General features: G+C 43.5%; 1 long non-coding RNA gene across 2 annotated transcripts in view; it reads left to right on the top strand.

The window, feature by feature from the left end:
• Positions 1–4,778: 4,778 nt before the first annotated feature.
• LOC118576646 overlaps positions 4,779–22,715 on the top strand; it is a 43,871-nt gene continuing 25,934 nt past the window's right edge. The window contains exons 1-4 of one of the 2 annotated variants that reach the window (XR_004943968.1): positions 4,779–4,868; positions 13,277–13,470; positions 19,190–19,261; positions 19,596–19,624. This is a non-coding gene — a long non-coding RNA (uncharacterized LOC118576646). Of the gene's footprint in view, positions 4,869–13,276; positions 13,471–19,189; positions 19,262–19,595; positions 19,625–22,715 lie in introns of those variants that run through there. The other variant, XR_004943967.1, reaches the window with a different exon arrangement.

Here is a 22,715-nt window from a genome sequence, read left to right as displayed (position 1 = left end):
ACTATAGTAACCATCTATTCTTTGACTGTTATCCATCCATCCATAAACAAACAAACAAACAAAAACCCATCTATAATATATCTAAGTCTCTGTAAGCTTATACATTTGGAGTGTAAATGAAAATCTCCCAAATGGACTGATGATAGTCCTCACAAGAGCCATAGAATTTCTAACAAAATGACCACCACCAGGTGTAAGAAGCCTGGTTTGCACCTTACACCTGTCAGAATGGCTATGATCAAAAATGCTAATGACAGTCTATGTTAGAGAGGATGTGGAGCAAAGGGAACACTCCTCCACTGTTGGTGGGAATGCAAACTTGTACAACCACTGTGGAAATCAGTATGGTGTTTTCCCAGAAAATTGGGAATTTATTTATTGCAAGATCCAGCCATACCACTCTTGGGCATATACTCAAGGAATGCTCAATGATCGCAAAGATATATGCTCAACTATGTTCATAGCAGCATTATTTGTAATAGCCAGAACATGGAAAGAACCTAGATGCCCATCAACTGAAGAATGGGTAAAGAAAATGTGGTACATATACACAATGGAGTACTACTTAGCAGAGAAAAACAATGGCAGCATGAAATTTGCAAGCAAATGGATGGAGCTAGAAATATCATCCTGAGTGAGGTAAACCAGACTCAGTAGGATAAACATGGAATGTATTCACTCATAAGTGGTCACCAGATATAAAGCAAAGGATAATCAGACTGCAACACACAGAACCAGGGAGGCTACATAGCAGAGGGGACCCTAGGATGACTGTGGCTTATAATAAGTTTTGGTTTTACTCAATCAATGGGCAAGCTTCAATGAAACATTTCACTATTAGGATAAGAATTTGTACTGTACCAAGCTGATGATAGAAAAGTAAAATTTAAAAAAAAAAAAAAAAAAAAAAAAAAAAAAAAAAAAAAAAAGCAGAAGCCTAGTTTTGAAGTTGTAGGTCTCAGTTGTCCTAGAGACTTCCAAACATTGCAAGGTACTGCTGTTGCCCACGGTTGCCTCCTAGAGACAGAAGTTGAGTTCCTAGTGTTGAAGAAGCCACACACTTCAGACACCAATCCTAGAGGGCTCCAGATGGAACTGACCTTAAAGCCCCCTCCCTGAGGACTAGCTTTCATGGTATCACAAGGTGACATACAACCTTCTAAAGGAGGAAGTCAAACAACTGTCCTACCCAGCTATGACACCTATGAAACACACCAATGATCTGCACGGCATGATAGCCCTAAGGGTGCAAGAGTGGCACACATAATTAGGTGGTAACCAATAGCTTCTAACTGGATTAAGACCCTTTCAACAAGAGGGAAGGCATGCCTGGTACTGGAAACCTACCCTGTATCACCAGGAATAGTAAAGGCATGGATCTTGGAGGAGAACCTACAACCAGTACTTTACTGAATCAGCATAACTCCTAGTGCATTCTAAATATTTATCCTAATTTCCAACAAGCAATGGGAAACAATAGGAGATAGTACAGATGCAGTGAAGTAGGGTGTAAATATAGTTCCGGATTCTTATCAAAACTCTGTTGGCATTATTTTCAGTAACAGAGACAAAAACACTAAAAGGTAGAGAATGTGCTAGAATACCAAAGCTCCAAAATTCTGAAAACAACAAATAAACCAGGAGGTATTAGTTTTCATCATTTTTATAATACATTAAAACAATGAGTGAAAATTATTTAATAATGGCATGAAAACATGGTCTCTGATGTGTATAAGGACAGCATCACTCAGATGCACAGTCAAATAAAACTTTATTTGACTCCATTATCAATTCTTCTGAAGAAAGCCTTCTCATGCCCACATTAGGATAATCCTGAGGAGATTTTTCTCAGTGGGAGTCTCCAGAATTATTTCTAGTAAAACAAAATGTGGCAAAACTGATTTCATGTCCCATTTCCACATTCACTTGATCCCCTTTCCACTCCTCCACCAATGTCTCCACCATACCTGGACCCTTAGCTCCTGTCTCCTCTCTCCTTCCAGGCCATTTTGTTCTGCTGCACAAGTGAGCAGGTCTGGGTGATCATTTAGCCTACACATGGGAAACAGAATGTGAGGAATAACCTGAATTTCTAACATAGTACTGTGCTCAAGAGAAAAGAGAAAAGTAAATACAGGATTATACAAATGATTTCCCAACTCCTACAGTGACAGAATACTGAAAATATTCTGAAAGCATTTTATTTATTCTAAATTGAATTGCACTTCCAATCACAGCTCAGTCAAAACTCAGTGGCAGATATGGTACTGAATGATTATGAAGAGAATATTGTACAATAGTGAGGTTCTGAATTAATCATGGATCAATAATGATGAAACCTTACACTCCCAAAAAGACACACATGAAGAAGGGACAACATTTCTTTTTTCCTCTATGGATTTCACTTTATTCCGTGTGATTGAGATTCACTCACACAAAGCTCACTCACTTGCAGATTAATTTGTCCACAAATACTGAGGAAGAGAAAGGGAGACTGCAAGCAAACAATTCTCAGCCACAAAAACGATACTGCTGCAATTTTCCTTTTTCTCTTTTGTTAATGTTGTTGTTGTTTATGTTTTTTAAGACAGGGTTTCTGTGTGGATCAGCCCTAGCTGTCCTGGAAGTAGCTCAGTAGACCAGGCGGGACTTTAACTCACAGAGATCCATTTGTCTCTGCCTCCCCTGTGCTGGAATTAAAGTCACACACCGCCACTGTCCAGGTATACTGCTGTAATTCTGTAATGTCAGGGTGTACAGTGTAGCAGGGGTTGCTTGAAAAAAGAGGGCACTCCTAGATGAAGTTTTAAGGTCAAGAAGGTCCAAACTCTGATGAACTTAATCCAGAATACTCATACAAAGGTGTATTTATTGAAAGTTACACAAAGTATTTCCTCAAACCAAGCTTTACATGTCTTACTAAAGGAAAGTATCACATGCTCCCATGACTTTAGTCCTTTATTTTGTATCTTTTGCAATACACAACAAAACAAAAGCCTCAGGTGTGCCTGTGGCATCTTGTGACCAAAGTCTCAGGATGGCTACAATGCCCCTTCAGCAAAACCAATTCTACAGATCACATGATACATTTACTGTTTCCACAAGGATTCTTCAAGGTCAAAGTACTTCCAAAAATTAGTTGTTCAATTTGATGTTTACCCAAGAAACAGTGACTCTGCTAAATTCCTACAACACTACAACATAGTCCCAGCACAAAGCCCTCAGGGCAGGGTCAAGGCATTGCCTCTCCACCTGGGAGTAATCAAAAACCACACTACTGGCTGTCAACAGACCACAAAATAAAAAAAAACAACAGTTTGAATTGCCCTGTTGGTGCACACCTTTAATCCTAGCATTTGGGAGAAACATGTGAGTGGAACTCTTGTGTTTTCCAGGCTAGCCTGGTCTACATGGTGAATTCTGGGCCAGACAGAGCAACACTGTGAGTTCAGGTCTCAAACACAGCAAACACTAGAACCAAAAATAAATAAATAAATAATAAGTTTGGTCATGTATCCATGGACAGTGCTTTCTTGGACCAAGGAGAAAAAGAACTATTGAAGAGATATTTTTCTGATATGGGTGTTATAATTATTCAAGATGTTTTTTTATTATCATTCTGTACTATAATGCATTTAAATTTATTTATTTTATCTTTTCCATTTTCAAAGCAGGGTTTTTCTATGTAGTTCTGGCTGTCCTTGAAGTCACTATGTACACCTTACCAGCCTCCAACTGATTGCGATCCAACTGCTTCTGACTTCTGAGTGTTGGGATTAAAGCCCTATTGCACCAGGCCTGGCAAAGACAGTGTGCACATGTCTCATGGAAAATTAATGGTTGATAAAAATTTACTTTTAAAAGTTAATGTTTGCAAGTAAAGTGTGGTAGACGAATATATATATATATGTTCAGATTCAATGAAATTTGCAGGCGTTCCTTTCATGACTATTATCTAAAAGCTCTTGGCGAATCCAAGTCTCCAGGTAAATAAATGTTCACTCTCTCTAATAGGGAAGCGGTATAACACGTAAGTTAGTATGGATATTTGTAAATTTCAGGAGCTTTGTCGTTTCCACCGTAGCAAAGACAATCGTGTTTGCAAATCTCAACAGATAAATACAAATATTCAATTATATTATTCTTACAAGAATGTTTTGGCAATCAGATCAATTGGATAAAAAACAAAAACAAAAACAAAAGCAGGCTTATTGCATATGACCTAAATACACCAAGGGAAGACATCCACAGCAGAACTTCAAAGCCGTCTTCCTTAGGAACAGCAGAGAAACTGCTCGCACCCCGGTCTTTCCCTCCCGCGTCCCAGCCCCGCAGCTCCTCTGACCTGGGAGGTTCCAGGGCCGCCGGGCTGCGGTTCCCGCCACTGCGCTGTGACTGTGACTTTCCCAGGCCGCCCGCGCGGAGACTGCGGCTCCGGGAGGTTTCAGTTCCCGCGACACCCCGCCGTGTCCTCCGCACCCAGGCCTGCACCCCGTGGTTCTCCACCGTGCAGGACCCGGAGCAATGACAGGGAACTGGCAATCTGCACTGCTGACCTCGGTTACTCTCCGACTTCCCCGCGCTCACTTTGTGTCCCAGCTTCCGTTTACGTCACTTCTTTAACCCCGCCCACACTCCGCTCTTCCCCTACATCCAGCCAATGTGCCACATCCTCCCAGCTGCTGTTTCCGGGTGAGTCCCCGCCCTTCTAGACCCGTCCCTCCCACTGGGTCTCAGGCTGCCTTCCACACAGCTCCAGCTGTCAGCTGCCCTGGACCCGCTCTGCACAGCCTCCTCACATGCTTGCTGCCAGCCTGGACCAGAACTACATCTAGGAGGACGCTGCACCCTGGCATCTGAGCCCCACAGTGAGTTCCGAGCCCTTCAGATAAAAGACAGTCTGACAACCTAACCTCAACTTGTGGACTCCACTCCTGGGCTACATGCTTACACCAAATGATAACCTGCTAAATTCAGATTACAGCATCCCATCCACAACACAAACATGACAAGTAAAAATAAAATACTGCACTTGTGCCTTGGCGAGAGACATTTCAGGAACTTGGATTATGAACAGAAATAGGTGTCTCCAGAAGTCAGTGAGCAGAGTTCATGCCTAGCTGTACTGCTGTCACCATGAGACGGTGGCCTTGTTATTTTACTAACTCAAACAAGTTCTTTGTAGACTAATGCTAAAGGTACATTTACATAAAATATAGGGGAAATTTTTTTTTAAGGTTCCATTTTTTAAATTCATCTTGTGTACAGAAGAGGGCTCCAGATCTCCTTATAGATGGTTGTGAGCCACCATGTGGTTTCTGGGAATTGAACTCAGGACCTCTGGAAGAGCAGTCAGTGCTTTTAACCTCTGAGCTATCTCTCCAGCCCTAGGGGAAATTTTTTAATGCAGTGGTGAATGCAGAGACTCTTGCTGTTCCAGATGCAAAAAATGAGCAAGATATGCAGTTACAGCATCCCACCTATGGCCCTGGGAACATTGAGGAAGAGGAGGAGGAAAGAGAATAAGAAGGGAAAGAGGAGGAAGGGCTAAGACATGCCAGTCTCTAGACTCACACAGCTGTTGTAATCAGTAACAAACAGCAACTGTACTGACCTGCCTGGACCTCACACTAGACCACAAGCAGTCTAGGAAAGGGAAAGTCCCACAGGGCCGACCCTTTATACCTCAAATGTTGGCAGTGGATGCATTGTAGAAGCAGAATCACTACCTTTAATATAGTCCTCTGCTGAGCCCACCAGGCTCCAACACATAGCTCCAAACCCACAGTCTCACATGTGCCCCTGGTTAATAACAGCAAAATGAATGGATTTAAACACAGCAGAGATTTGTTGGAATTGTGAACCTGGATAGTATAGAGGTAGGAAGTGAAAATGGACAGTATTTGAAGCACACACACACTCACACATACACACATCTGCATCATATGTGTATTTGTGTGTGTGTATGTATGTGTGTGAGAGAGTTTGTATTGTATGTGTGAGAGAGATTAGAGAGAGACAATTTTGTAAATAAGCAAATCTGTAATTTCTCTTTGATTGTTTCAGTACTTGGTTTTATATCAGGAACTCTTCATTTTTGTTTCAAGTATTTATGTAGATTTGCTGTCCTTTGAAGTTTTGATAGGATCCTGTCAATCGGGTCATTGTGTTGCATGGGGAGCATTTTATTATTGCTTCAGTCTCAGGGCTACTTGTGTTTACATATTCATTTCATGATGTTTAAATTTAATATATTAAGTGCATCTGGGAACTCATATATGTTTCAATTAGAGATTCCAATTCAGTAGAATAGAGGTCTTTAATATCAGTTGTGGGAGCCGGTTTTCAGGTTCGTCGTGGCTTTACCCAGCAGGTCCACATAGAGGATGATTAGGACCACAGGCCTGAGTGCAGGTGTCTGAGATGGTCTGCACTTGGCTGTGCTGGGGGAGGAGGTCTTTTGCCCCACCTCTTTGCATCTCTATAAATACCCTGCGGCAGAGACAATCAGGGCCCATTGGAAAAGGTTCTAGGCCCTCTCCAGGCTATCCTGTATTTTCTATCTGTTTATCTCCACAATCTAAGTCCTTCTATCTAATATTTCCTGCTGCTTGCACTCAAGTAATCTCTGGGGAACTGTGGGGTTCGTGGGTAAACGCCCTGCAATCAGTAGAAATAAGATCCATTGTTTACTTATGTCTATGAAGTAGGATGTCATGACATAATAATGAAAGTAATGGCTAGTTTGCACAGATATGCCACCTTTAGACCCAGTTCAATGCTAGCTTACTCTACACAGTGAGTCTAGAACAACTGGAAATATGCACAGAATCCCTGTCTGAAAACAACAAAAACTCCTCCCTGAAGAATAGTTTTCATGGTACCAGAAGAACTATGCAAGCTTCCAAAAGTGGAAGCCAATGACCAGTCTTATCCAGCTTTGGTGCCTATGAACCACATTAATGATGGTCATGGTACAATAACCCTGAGGGCAGTAGTGGCAAGCATACCTTGGTGATATGGACTTAAGAAATTCTTAACAAAAGAGAAACTATGACTGGTACTGGAAACCTAGCTGACTGCTCAGTGAAGTTCAAGTCATGAACCTTGGAGGAGAACCAAGAACCACCCCTTTACTAAACCAGCAAACTTTACAAAAATGTAAACATTTTCCTTATACCCACACACTCTCTTTGCAACAGACAGATACCACTAGAAATAAACCACATCTAATGAAAATGCAGTGTTGTGGATGCCAGGCCCAATGAATGGATAGATATATAAAACACTCCTGAATATAAGAGGCTCAAGGAAAACTTTTGAAGAGTGTATAAAGGTTCTAAGATCCAGAGGATCAGGGAGTTTGCTGTGAGATTGTGACCCCTTTTGTATTAGTCAGGGTTCTCTGGAGTAACAGAATGAATATCTATCTATCTATCTATCTATCTATCTATCTATATCTATCTATCTATGTGTGTGAGTAAAGAGGCTTTATATGAATGACTGACAGTCTGCTGTCCAGCTAATCCAACAATGTTTAGTTGTGAAGAGAAAGTCCAAGAATCTCAAAGTCATTCCACAAGGCTAGATGTCTTAGCTGATCTTTAATATATGCTGGAATATATGAAGAAGTTGGCTCCAATACCAGTGAAGGAATGAATGTGCTAACAAGGCTAGCTAGGGTAAGCAGATGAGGAGAAAAAGCTTCATTGTTCCATGTCATTTTACAGACTTCCAACAGAAGGTGTGCCTCAAATTAAAGGCATATCTTCCAGCCTCTTGATGCTTTTCAAAGGCATGTGTCCTCACACCTAGAAATAGGGATTAAAGGCATTTTGTCTTCCTACATCAAAGGTCTGGAATAATAGTGTATTCATACACTTAAAACTGTGGAGGGGTCCCAAAACAGCTTGAACCACACAGCTTCCATGACAGGCATAGAGGCCCAGGCACAGCCTCTGTGACAGGCTTACTAGCAGGCAACACCCAGATACAGGAAAAGCCATAGGTTGAAATCACCCAGGGATCCACCCATGGAAGGAGATGTACCTAACAGCTCAAACATTCCAACCATTAGATAAGGGGCCAGATGTCCCTGAATCTAGCACACACCTTTTTTTTTTTCATTTACAGATACCTCTAGACAAATGTCAGCCAATCAGGTTCCTGAACCCTGAAAATGCCCTCACCCCAACTTCTGCTTTGATAAAAACCCTGCCTTTCTTGGGCGCAGGGCTCTCTGATCTCACCACTGCAGTGGGTAGCCATTCCAGCCTTGGCCTGGAAGTTCCAACCCCCATTGAGGCTTCAGTAATGGTCACACCTACAAGGCGGGGCTGAGAGAGGACCTGAAGACTGAGGATTGAGATGTGAGGGATCTCTTGGTGCCTGGACCCTGGATGCTGGAGGTAGACTGAGCAGAGTTCTCTAGAGAACACCGCCAGACTGCACCATACCTTTGCCAGACCCTAACTCAGTATTCTCCTTACGGAAATAAAAAAATGTCTCAGAAAAAAAGCAAAAAGAAGAAATGGAATGGATAGGTATAAGATATTATGATAGACTATTGTATATATACACTAGTAAACAAATTTAGTAAAATAGCAGCCTTAGATAATTTGCACTGTTATGAATTCTTATATGTAGATACAAATATAAACTATTTTTATATTTCTGTTTAAGATATTTTGTATATTGATAAAAATACAGAACTATACTTGTTATAATGTACACATATTTTTACTCTTATTTGAAATATTTGTATATTGATACAAATGTAAATTTATATCTGTCATACTGTATGTGTGTTCTACTTCTGTTTAACTGATATATAAGATTATTGTCATATTGCACTATACATTCCTACCTCTTTTATAAATATCTTGTGTATTGTCACAATTTTGAAGTCATTGTCCTTTACCATACATTCGCTTATAGTCTATTTACCTTGTTTACATGAAGCCTTAGTCCTTTGTAGCATTAATCATAAAGAGTCTTAGTAATAAAATTAAACTCAGGCCGGTTATTGGGGTAAATGCTGGAAGATCAGAGACAGAAAAAGCCACAGCTTCCTCACCTTGCCAGTTCCTCAGCTGATCCTGTTTCTTCAGACTGAAACCCTCTGAGTCCTCATCCAGAATGAATCTCAGCTGAACTGCTGCTAGAAGCCTAAAAGCTTAACCAGCCAAATGCTTAACTAACTCTGGTTCCTGGTTTTCATGCCTTATATATCTTTCTGTTTTCTGCCATAACTCCCTAGGATTAAAGGCTCTCTTTCTGGGATTAAATGTGTGAGTCACCATGCCTGGCTGTTTCCAATTTGGCCTTGGACTCACAGAGATCTGCCTGGCTCTGCCTCCCGAGTGCTAGGATTAAAGGCATGTGCTACCACTGCCTATCCTCATGTTTAATATTGTGGCTGTTCTGTCTCTAACCCCAGATAAGTTTATTAGGGTGCACAATATTTTGGGGAACACAATACCATCACAGTCCTTAGGATATCCAGGTAGATAAGACTTATAGATTTATAGTCACCTAAGCTTGTCATTTCTATAGTTATACTAGTTAGCTTATCCAGATTTACAGATACATAGGTCAGATGGACAGGTAATCTTCAAACACTTCATAGACATAGAGAATATGGCATTTAAATAAATTAGAATCTTGTTGACGTGAGACACAATTGCTCCTGGCAGCACCAATTTGATCTCGAGAGAACGTTGGGCTTCTAAGACATTTCCATTTGGAAGTTTTTCTTCTTGGCACAAAATGGCCTACTGGGCAAAGAACGGCCCTTGCCTCAACTGCTGACAATGTGAGTGCTGTCCTTCTGGACAAGCGGGACACAAAGAAAAGTGACTTCTGAACTCTGCCAAGACAGGGTAAGATGGTCTTTCAGAATTCCTGCTTCTGAAAATGGTCTGTCAGATACTCTAGGCGTGTAGCCAATTTGAATGCATCAACAATGCTGAGAAACATTAGGTGACTGTCTCTGTCTACTCTTGCAAGATTCCCGAAAGTTGCTTGCATCCATCTTCCATTTCTCAGGTACCATTATATTCCTTCTCAGGTCTTTGATAAGATGAAAGACTAACAGTTATAGTTACAACTTAGTATATATATAATATCTTAGGTAGAATATATTAAGTATTAGATTCTGGTTCTTTAGGATAGGACACTGTAGCAGGAATCTTAAAAGGTCTTATTAATAAAATCAAACCTGAGGCCAGTTATTGGGGTGACTGCTGGAAGATCAGAGAGACACAATAAGCCACAGCTACCTCACCTTGCTAGTTCCTCAGGTGGTCTTGTTTCCTCAGACTGCAAGCTTCTGAGTCCTCATCCGAATAGGTCTCAGCTGAATTGCTGCTTAAAGCCTAAAGGCTTATCTAGCCAAATGCTTCTAGTTTCTTGTCTGCACGCCTTATATATCTTTCTGCTTTTGGCCATCACTCCTTGGGATTAAAGGCATGAACCACCACCACCCAGCTTCTGCTATGGCTTGCTCTGACCCATTTTCTAGCCACCATTTTTGGCTCTGTATCTAGTGACTGTCTGTTCTCTGACCCCAGATAAATTTATTAGGGTGCACATTATTTTAGGGAACACAATACCACCACAAGACACCTTTTGGAATGATCTTTGTAACTTGCCACCTATCCATGCTCTAGACTTCCCTGGATTTTAGTATGTGTTTCTTGCTTGATATTGTTTGCATTGATTGTAGTTCCATCTTATCTAGGTCATTATCCCTCATTACTCCTGGACAATATTTGATAACCATTTCTTTGTAGATAGTCTTATGTTAGGTTAGAACCTCCTTATTTAGACAAAAGGGGGAGATGTAGTGGGTAGCCATTCCAACCTTGGCCTGGAAATTCCAACCCCCATTGAGGCTTTGGTAATGGTCATGCCTACAAGGTGGGGCTGAGAGAGGACGCTGAAGACCCAGGATCGAGATATGAGGGATCTCTTGGTGCCTGGACCCTGGATGCTGGAGGTAGACTGAGCAAAGTTCTCTAGAGGACACCGCCAGACTGCGCCATACCTTTCCCAGACCCTACTTCCTACCTATCCCTTCATTTGTAAGTTACACCACAAAATAAACCTCCCATTTAACTACGTGGAGTGGCCTTAATAATTTCACCAATACACCACTGTATCAGATGGACAGAAAGACCAAGCTTGGAGCTTGAAGAGAATAAAGGCTCTTTGATTTTACATGTGGGATTCGGTCTCCAGGGTGTCTTTTGGGGTCCCCATGATCTGTGCTTAATATTTGGGGGCTCATACTAAATCCCCCAAGCCTACCAGTACTACTGCCCATAGAGCCTGAAGCCAACCTGTAAGTTTTCTTTGTGTGTCTGTGTGTCTATGCTTACTTTTGTGTTTTCTGTGTTTACTTGTGTTAACTTTAGCTTGGATATTCTTTTGTAAGTGGTCTTTTTGGCCATTTGGATATTCTTTTGTAATTGAACCCAAAATTTCTAAATATGTGCAGACAAGTTTGGATCATTTTGGATGATTTATATTTGAATTTGATTTGTGTAGATGACATGGGTCACTCCCATGGACCAACATGAGGTTATAGTCTTCCTTTTGGGTTTATCTCCAGGTGCCAGGAGAGCCGTTTTCTTTTCTTGTATGATGTACAATGTTTTGTTTGCCTTTCTGCTGGAGTATCCTACCTATATGAATGTGTTAGTGTGTGAGAAAGTGGCCACAGGAATGCATGTTTTATGTCTGAGCGTGTATGTGCTTTATGACTCCTGATAGAAGCTGTGCATGGATAGTCTTTGGGGCTGGATGGCCAGTAGAATGGGATGGAGGGTCCTTTTGGTTGGCCTGGGACAGTCTAAGAATGCTCCTGCCCCATTGCCTTATTGCTCTTTGGCCGGGAGCCCAGGCAGCGGGCAGGGTCAGCAGCCATGGGGACTCGGCATGGCCAGTCCCCTGGAACCCCTGTCCCATGCTCAGCAGTTTTGAGATCAGCCCTTGCATGGAGTAGGTGGTAAGCAAGTTAGCCCAGAGGCTGCCCAGGTAACTAGGCATGGCTGGAGGGGCCATGAGCATTGTAGAGCCCAGACATGGCTAGTAGGTTTGGGCTAGCTCCTCATGGAGAGCCACAGGGTCGAGCTGGCAGGAGCCTGTGGGGAGCCTCTGAGAGCATGCCTGAACTGGGCAGCAGCTGGTAGAGAACTGCCCCTCTAGAATCACAACCCTGGAATGGCCTACAGGTCTGGTGGCCAAGCTGGACATGGAGTCACTTTCAGTCTGCTAAGTTTAATAACAGACTTTTGTCCACATGCTACATGCCATTCCCTTCCTGTTCGACACTAATGAGTGGCACTCCCACTACCTGCCCTGGGGGCTGCACACCAAACCTGAGGGAGGATTGGCTCCTAGGGTGGAATGGAGTGTCACTGCCTATGGTTGTTAAGCTACAGTGGCAGTTTTATAATGTTGTAGCCAGGGCTGCTTTGGTCATTCAGATTCAATAGGTTATTGGTTAAAAAGAAAAGAAAGAGAAGAGAAACAGCCAGGCAGTGGTGGCACGTGCATTCAATATGCAGCATTCAATAGGCAGAGCCAGGTGGATCTCTGTAAGTTCAAGCCCAGCTGGGTCTACAGAGTGAGATCCAGAACAGGCACCAAAACTACACAGAGAAACCCTGTCTTAAAAAACAAACAAACAAACAAAAAAACCCAACAAAACAAAAACCTACTGCTAGTTTCAGATGCTTCATACTGGTACAATGTTGATGCAAATTTAGAGTTATCCTTGTTATGATATATGCATGTATTTCTGTTCTTGTTTAAAATAATGTAGCTTTACAATATATTCTAGACTGTCAAAGACCAAGATGTCATGAACCAAACATGAACCATGGAAAAGTACTAGTTAGGCCAGAGAACAAATTATAAGACCACTGCCCTTCCCCAGAGCAGTAACACCTGTTTACTAACCAGAGGCTCCCAAAGATAAGAAGACATTCCACAGTCAGGTGCCATGACAACCAAACATAAAGAGCATTCCATGGTCAGGTAGCCTAGCAACAGAATAAATGGCCCCTGACCTTAGCCAACATCTTGCAGTTGCATGATCTGCACGTCTTCCACATTCTGCACCCCTTCCATGACCCTTCCCCTTCCCTCTTTCCTGCCCCCTCCCCTCCTATGCTATATAAGCCTTGCAAAGGAAAATAAAATTTGCTGCTTGATCAGAATCCTGTCTTGCTGTCATCTCTCCTGTCCCCTGTTCCTTTTATTCCCACAGGTGGGTCGCCCCTGTTGAAACCCCACTGGCCAGGGCTACTGGCACCCAACGTTGGGTCTCGACCCTTGCCTTGTTGGGAGTTGAACGTCCTTCTCCATGAAAGCCCAGATGTCTGGTGGAGATTTGAAGCAATAGCCCATCAAGACCACCCAACTTCGTGTCCCGGTGATCCAGAGGAGAGCGGGAAGGACGAGGTGAGTCTAAAACTATAGACTTCACCATCGGACAGGGAACTTCTTCTCCTGACTTGTTCGTAAAGGGCATTAAAGAAGCCCTCCAGACACGAGGGATAAGGGTTCATAAAAAAGACCTCAACAAATTCTTTAGTCACTTAGAGGACTGTTGTCCTTGGTTCCCCCAAGAAGGAACAATTGATGAAAACCGTTAGAAAAAGGTGGGCGACTGCCTTAGGGACCACTACCAAGTTTTTGGCCCAGATAAAGTCCCTGTCATAATCTTTTCCTATTGGAACCTTGTTAATGATATTCTTGGGATCCAAAGGAGCCCCCGCCCGACATTGAGTCAGTTATTTCTCAGGGAGAAAAAGTCATGAAATAACAGTCTCGTCCCCCATCTTGCGCTGATTCACATCCTCCCCACTCCCCCCGACCCCCTTCATGAGCACCCTCTATACAGGAGATTAAAAATATGGAAGAAGGAGTCCAATCACCCCCACCTCAGTCTATCTACCCCTCCCTCCAGGGTCTTGACCTGGTCCCCCTTAACCCTGGTGATGAGGCCGGTCTAAAAAGGGAGGCCGCCAACTTGGCCCCCTTAACCTCCCTCTCACAAAAGCCACCCCCAACAAAGATAATCTTACTCAGCCCCCTCCTTATGATGCTCCCCTCACTGCCCCCTTCTGTGCTGCAGTCGTTGAGGGTCTTGTGGGTTCACTGCCAGCACTCCCAATGCTGACCCCGATGATCCAGAAATCCCCCCTACTCTTGTAGCAAAATTACAGCACCTGCAGGGCACACTTTGGGCCTTCTAAAGGAATCATGCTCCCTTGATCAGGAGCTCTCTGACCTCGCCCTGGGTGCCCCAAAGACTAGGCCACCGCCCATCCCCTCACTCAAAAAACCTCGGCCACAGCCAGTCTTGGCTTTTCCCGTTACCCAAAGCCAGGCGAGTGGATCAGATCCACCAAATCTGCCCGAGACGGAGCAGTTGCCTCCCCTTGAAGAGGAGGAGGGAGAGACCCCCCCTCCCCATGAGGAGCAGCCCCTGGTTACAGGCTCCGGGGCTGATTAGGGCCCTGCACCCAGTCAGTCTTACCAAAAACTTAGCTTTTGCTTTGTTGAGCACCTTAAATCAGCCTGCGCCCAGTATGGCCCCACCACTCCCTTTACCCTTGCATTACTTGAAAACCAGAGCGAGGCTTGGCTTACGCCAAATGATTGGTATGTTTTGGCCCGTGCTGCCCTGTCTGGGGGAGATTTCGTCTTATGGAAAACTGACTTTTCAGAAAACTGCCACGAGACGGCCCAGCGCAATGCTGACAACCCTTCCTCAAAACATTGGACCATTAATAAACTTCTTGGCAAAACTCCTTATGACAAAAATGAGGTTCAGGCCACCTTAACACCCGGCTTATTGGCCCAGATTCGAGCCTGGAAGCAGCTTCCCCAAAAAGGCGTCGCTACCACCTCATTGGCCAAAGTGCATCAGGGACCAGATGATCCCTATAGTGCTTTTATATCCCTCTCAATGATGCTGCTGAGTGCCTCCTGGGCTTGGGAGAAAGTGAGAGTATATTTGTTAAACACCTCCCTTTGAAAATGCAAACCCAGCCTGTCAGGAGGTTCTCCGCCCCCACACAGATAGGGCCCCCCTTTCTGAGTACGTCTGCCTTTGTTCAGGAGTTGGCTCCACCCACACCATAGGTCTGGCTATTGGTGCAGCCCTGAAGTCGGTGGGTGCCCAAGAATTGAAATCCCAACAAAGTCGCCTTTGCTTCTCCTGTAAACAACCAGGACATTTTGCACAGGAATGCCCCAAGCGGATCCCTGCCCCCTTGGGGGGCACGTCCTCAATGTCCCAGCTTGGGGTCACCACTCAGCCACTACCAACCACCCCATGTCCTAGATGTGGCCATGGCCTTCATTGGGCAAGAGAATGTAAATCTAAAAACAATGCTCATGGTTGCCAGCTCCTTCCCCACCGGTCGGGAAACTTTCTTCGGAGCCAGCCCCTGGCCCCTCTGCTCCAGGGAGTGCCTCATGAGGCCTCACAGGCTGCTCCCCAACTGTCTGTTCCCTCCAACGGGCAACCCCAGGCAGCGCAGGATTGGACCTCTGTGCCGCCACCTACATGATACTAGATCCATCCCAGGACCCCCAAGTCATCCCTAATGGGATTTGGGGCCTCCTGCCCCCAGACACCCATGCCCTTATCCTAGGCCGTGCCTCATCCACTTTAAAAGGTGTCCAGATCTACCCCGGAATTATTGATAATGACTATACAGGAGAGATTAAGATTTTGGCCTCGGCACTCCAGGGTCTTGTTGCCGTCTCCTGAGGCACCCGCCTTGCCCTGCGCTTTCCTCTGATAACCCCGTTCAGTCCGAGGAGCTTCTCAGATTGGCTTATCAGAGGCTTATTGGGTTCAGCCTATTTCTCACTCTCGACCCACACTTACCCTTAAATTAGATGGCAAAAAAATTTCAGGGGATTTTGGATACTGGCACTGATGCCACTGTAATCTCCCAAGACCATTGGCCTGCATCCTGGCCTCTTACCCTCTCCCTCACTGACCTCAAGGGCATAGGTCAATCCAATAATACCCTCCAATCCTCTAAAGTTCTGGCCTGGGCAGATGAGGAGGATAACCAGGGTACTGTCACCCCCTTTGTGGTCCTTGGACTCCCTGTCAACCTTTGGGGTCGAGATATTCTCTCCCAAATGAAGGTCATCCTCTGTAGCCCAAAGGAGGCGGTTACCCAACAAATGTTACACATGGGCTTCATCCCAGGAAAGGGTCTCAGTAAGCTTCAACAGGGCCGAACCCAACCCATCGCTACCACTAATAAAACAGGCTCGGTCTTGGCTTTGAGGGTTTTTAATTGAGGCCACTGCTCCCCCTGTACACCATGCAGATAAAATCACTTGGCTTACCCAAGAACCTGTGTGGGTAGACCAGTGGCCTCTGCCACAAGAAAAACTACAGGCGGCAGAGATGTTGGTACAGGAACAGCTCGCTGCCGGTCATATTGAACCATCCAATTCCCCCTGGAATACGCCCATCTTTGTCATAAAGAAAAAATCTGGGAAATGGAGACTCCTCCAAGACCTGCGAGCCATTAATAAGGTTATGCAGCCCATGGGCAACCTCCAACCAGGCATGCCCTCACCCATCACCATCCCTGAGGTCTATCATAAAATGGTTATTGATTTAAAAGATTACTTCTTTACCATTTCCCTACACCCTGATGATCGAGCTTATTTTGCCTTTAGCCTCCCTTGGGTTAATTTTCAGGGCCCCATGCTCCGTTTTCATTGGTGCGTCTTACCCCAGGGAATGGCAAATAGCCTGACTCTCTGCCAAAAGTTCGTGTCCCAGGCAGTCGATCCCATATGCCAAAAATGGCCCTCTACTTATATCTTGCATTACATGGATGACCTTCTTTTGGCCGCCCCTAGCTCCTAGAAGCTACTTTCCAAGATCTGTCACAGGCTCTTTGTGCTGCTGGCTTACAGCTCGCCCCAATAAGATCCAGCGCTCTGCACCCTATAATTATCTGGGCCCTGAATTATATACCAATCGAGTCTTGGTCCCACGCATCCAGCTGTGCACAGATAACTTTACCACCCTTAATGATTTTCAAAAACTTCTTGGGGACATTCAATGGCTTTGGCCATACCTAAAACTCCCTACCACTGATCTTCTACCCCTCAATGACATTCTTCAGGCCCCAGTGACTCCCCCCCTCAATTGACCCCGGCTGCCCACAGGCTCTATCTTTAATCACCAAAGCCATTTCCTCCCAAGTCTCTTTTCCCGCTGGTTTTGGTTGTCTTATCCACTCCCCATGTGCCCACAGGGGTCCTTTGGCAGAGATCCCCTTCTACCTTAAGGGCCCAGGATAAACTTATGGGTCATTCCCTCTTCTGGATTCATGTCTGCCAGTCATACTAAGGTCATTCACACCTATCCCCAACTTGTTTCTTCCCTAATCATGTGCAACTGCCAGACCTCGTGTCAGATTCTTGGTAAGGACCCCAATTCCATCTTAACCCCCTACACCCGCGAACAAACTCAATTTTTGTTTCAGATACTGGATTGTTGGGGTGTTGCCTTTTTGGGGTTCCTGGACCTTCTTGAAAATCACCTCCTCAACGACCCAGTCCATTTTGCATCCACTCATCCCTTTATTTTCCCAAAAGTCATTTCCTCCAGCCCCTTGCCTGAGGCCGTGACCATTTTTTTACTGATGGGTCAACCAGTGGCACTGTGGCTTATGCCTTTCAAGGTTACTTGTTTCCCTTCCCTTCGCCCTTTTGTTCAGCTCAGCTGGTTGAACTTTTCTCTGTTTTACAGATTTTCAGGATTACCATGATTCCCCCCTTAACATTTACACAGATAGTGCATATATCACTCATTTGATACCCCTTCTTGATACAGCCCCTTTCATTAAGCCCACCTCTAATGCTACTCCCCTTTTCGCTCAAATTCAACAAAAAATTAGAGAATGCTCCCATGCTGTTTTCATTGGCAACATTCGTGCTCATGGGGAGCTTCCTGGACCCCTCACAGAGGGAAATGCTTTGGCCCATAAAGCCACTCGCCAGGTTTTTCCAGTTCTACAGGAACCCATCCTGTCGGCAAATCAGGCCCAAAGAAACTCACCACCCTCCATTTTTATGTCTGCCCTGGTCATCATCAGCCTCATAAGTTTCTACACAAATGTGGGGGAACCAGAGATCTTTTTTTGCAAGTCCTGAGGATGTGAAACTATGGGTAATACCTATTGGCACCCCTCTTCTTCTTGGGATTTTATTACTGTTACCAGTAATTATTCCACTGGACATAGTAATACCTATCATAGCACCCCTGATTGTTCCTCCTGGTGCCACCCCTTAAAAGTTACCTTCACTGAGGCTGGGAAGGCTCATTCGGCCTGGGAGGTGGGCCTCATTTGGGGCCTTTGCCTATATCAGGAAGGAAGAGATATAGGCGTCACTTTTATCATCAAACTTTTAAAACAGCCTGTTAATTCCCTTAACCCTGTTGCCATCGGTCCCAACCCTCTTCTCAGCAACAATGATTTTCTTACAACCAATATATCTCAGACATCCACGGGTTTTTCTCCCACATTCCCACCTTCCCCACCAACTACCAAAGATATGATTACCACCCTTATCGCAAAAACCTACCAGGTACTTCATACCTCCAAACCTGATTTGGTTGACTCCTGCTGGATTTGCTATCATTCTGCCCCACCATTTTATGAAGGAGTGGCTGTAATTTAGATTTCTCTCTAACCACTGACCCACATGATTGTTACTGGCAACAGCCACCCAAATCTCGCCTTACACTCTCCCAAGTTATGGGACAAATTATAAGACCACTTCCCCAGAGCAGTAACACCTGTTTACTAACCAGAGGCTCCCAAAGATAAGAAGACATTCCACAGTCAGGTGCCATGACAACCAAACATAAAGAGCATTCCATGGTCAGGTAGCCTAGCAACAGAATAAATGGCCCCTGACCAGTGACCTTAGCCGACATCTTGCAGTTGCACGATCTGCACGTCTCCCACATTCTACACCCCTTCCATGTCCCTTCCCTCCTTCCTGCCCCCTCCCCTCCTATGCTATATAAGCCTTGCAGAGGAAAATAAAATTTGCAGCTTGATCAGAATCCTGTCTTGCTGTCATCTCTCATGACCCCTGTTCCTTTCATTCACTCCCACAGGTGGGTCACCCCTGTTGAAACCCCGCTGGCCGGGACACTATACTACTGAAGGGAATCACAAGAAAGACTTTGGTAAGAGTTTTTGTGTTAAAAAAAGGAAGAGAGAAATTTGTAAGGTTATAGGTCAGAGGGGATGTGATATGAACTGTTTGTTATGGTTTCTTATACCTGCAAATACTGAATTTAAAAGTTAATTTTGGTTGATTTTCATTTTAAAATTAGCTGATGATTCTGCAAACTGTTTATGTTAGAAATAGCAATATAGGTAGCATGAATCTTAAATGGTCTTATTAATAAAATCAAACCTGAGGCCAGGGTATTGGGGTGAATACTGGAAGACCAGAGAAGGTGAACAAGCCACAGCCACCTCATCTCGCCAATTCCTCATCTGATCTTGTTTTTTCAGACTGGAAGCCTCTGAGTCCTCATCTGAATGGATCTCAGCTGAACTTCTGCTCAAAAGCCTAAAAGCTTAACCAGGCTTTAGTTCTTGGACCTCATGCCTTATATATCTTTGTCCTTCTTGCCATCACTTCCTGAGATTAAAGGCATGTGTCACTATGCCTTGCTGTTTCCAGTGTGGCTTTATCTCACAGAGATCTCTGCCTTTGGAATGTTAGGATGAAATGTGTGTGTGCCACCATTTTCTGGCCTCTATATCTAGTGGCTGTTCTGTTCTCTGAACCCCAGATAAAATAAGTATATTAGTGTTCACAATATATTGGAGAACACAGTATTACCACAGATATATATGTACATATATGGACACATGTGTGACTTGGATTTAACTATATGTATGAATATAAGCTAGCTTTAACTGTATGTACATGTACATAACTTGGATCCAACTATGTGTATGTGTGCAAGTAATTATTGTTAAAAAAAACATTTTTTAAGTAGCAACCATGTAGCTTTCCTCCATCTTAGCTGGTGACCTCATGGACAGCCACATGGCTGTCAACCATCTTTTACTAAGATTATAAAGATCTATTCACATTAACAAAAACTAACTTAAGAGATTTACACCTAAGTACTCATGTCTTTACCAAGTATTCAACAGCAAAAGAATTTAAATAGATGGCTACATATGTTTAATAAACAAAGTATTTGATAAACATTAAAGTTGTACCCCAATGCTTTTGTACACAACAATATACCTTGCTCTGGCAGCTAAACATTACAACTTAAGATTTACCAATGTAATGAGATGATAATGGTTTTAAAGACATGAAGGGTCATGGGGAATAGCTGATGTTTGCAAATGTATGGAAAGCATAGAGTTCCAAAGACAGTCTCGTTGCAATGGTGGACCTTAGCAGTTTTAGAAATGCCAGTGGCAGGTAATGATCACTAGAAGCACCAGCCACAATGAAGTAAGTAGAACAGGCTGAGATCTAGAAGACAGGCTATGTGTATGCTGCCAAGGGTAGGGTCAAAGAAATGATCCAAGTCTCTAAGTAAAAGAACCAAAAGGACTGTGAATAAATCCCAGATATTGAACTTTGGGATTGTTTGCACTCTGGAGCTTGGCTTTACTTTATACAGATTGTGGTTATGGCATGTTTTCTCCCTCTTAAAGTGAAAGACGGTGCTTTATTGTTGATATTGCAGAAAGACATTTGAGAGTCCTTAACATTTTTAAGAACAATTTTTAAAAAATATTTAAATCTAGAAGGCTGTGGGGCACTTTAAGTTTATAAAATGTTCTATATTGTTAATATTTGGACTTAAAATAAAAGGCCAAAAATTAGGGTCCCAGCCAGAATGCTAACCAGAAACTGGGATGTTCATTTCTTGTGATGCAGCAAGACAATGACCTAAGCAGTTTGGCTAAGGCTTGGAACAGCTTCTGACTCCATGAATCTTGACCTTTGGGGGTTGAAAAAGCCTTTCTACAAGGGTAGCCTAGGATCACCTGTATGTCAGATGTTTGCAATTGAGAGTCATAACAATGGTGAAACTGCAGCTATGGAATAGCAATGGGAACAATTTTGTAATGGGGGTCACCACAACATGTGGAACTATATTGAAAAGTCAAAGCATTGGGAAAGTTGAGAACCAGAGACATGGAGAATATTTCTCCTTACCCAATGTCCATGCGGTCTTAGGAATGTTGTCTAGCATCCTTGTGTTTGCTAAATTTGTTAAGCTTAAGCTATTTGGATAAACTGGATCATATAAATGTTTTATATTGATATTTTGATTTTGTTTCTTTCCTGAACCCATATTTGATACTAGAAGAGCTTCCATTTAAAATCATTGTTTTTAAGGCTACTTATTAAAGAACATGAGTAAATAGTCAGTCATAAATAATCAAGTTTTGTAGTCAGGCTAAGGACTGATAATTAATTACAGGGACAAGCTTTACTCAGCCCCCTGCGTATGTTTTTGGGGTTGAGCTTAAAACAAGTAACTCAAAAGAAAGTTTGTTTATTCAGATATACCTGGACAGCCCTCATACTTCAGAGATCTGCAGAATATGGCATTTAAAATGTTTATCTAAAAGATTATATCAGACAGACGCCCAGATCCTAGCAGTGACTCAAGCTCGCCAAAAAAGATTACCTATGGGGCACCACAAAGTCTCTGCCATCTGGATTATGAAAATGCCAATCATAGGGCAAGATGCCCCAATGGAATGTCTGCTGCCAGGACCCAGCCCAGATTGTGGACAAGCTGCAAAACACTGGAATTGACTGCACCCCTTTTGCCTGGATAAAGTAAGGTCCATCTTCCTATTTCCTTCTTCCACAGAAATAACCCTGCCTTATTGGCCTGATGGCCAAAGAAGATTATGCTGTTCTGACTGATGCCTCCCACACTATGGAGACCTGAGTATGGACTGGTCCCTGTCATTTATAGAATTGGAAGCTGCTTGGTCTGCACTCAGATATAATTTATCCTTCTCAGATCTCTGATAGTACTGATGGTTAGCGTAGCTTATAACTTTGTCAGCTTGGTCCTGACGCCTTAAATACCTTTCTGCTTTCTTCCATCACTTCCTGGGATTAAAGGCATGGGTCACCAGGCCTGGCTGTTTCCAGTGTGACCTTGAACGCACCGAAATCCAGATGGATCTCTGCCTTCAGAACCCTAGGATTAGAGGTGTGCTCCTAACCTCTATGTTTAATATTGTGGCTGTTCTGTTCTCTGACCCCCAGATAAGTTTATTGGGGTGCACAATATATCAAACACACTGGTTTGCTGGCATCTTGATTTTTGTTGGGAATTGGCTATTCATCTTTCCTAATCTTATTTATTTTCCCTGTATATCTGCTTGGATTTCCTACCTACATCTAAGCTGCCTTGCCATAGGTCAAGGCAGTTTTTATTTATCAACCAATCAGAGCAATACATATTAACAGTATGTAGAAAAACATCCCACAGCTCTTCCTCTTTTCTGTCTAATCAAAAAGGACCATTTTAAATTTAACATAATAAAATAGCATATAAAAGAACAGTTGTCAAGCAGGAAATACAGTTATAATAACTAGTCTATATGTATTTGGTAATATTCAAGAAAATA

Source organism: Onychomys torridus, unplaced genomic scaffold, assembly GCF_903995425.1.
Source record: "Onychomys torridus unplaced genomic scaffold, mOncTor1.1, whole genome shotgun sequence".
Classification (NCBI taxonomy): domain Eukaryota; kingdom Metazoa; phylum Chordata; class Mammalia; order Rodentia; family Cricetidae; genus Onychomys; species Onychomys torridus.
Note: the sequence above shows the minus strand (reverse complement) of the source record. Positions and strands in the feature narration are given on the sequence as shown.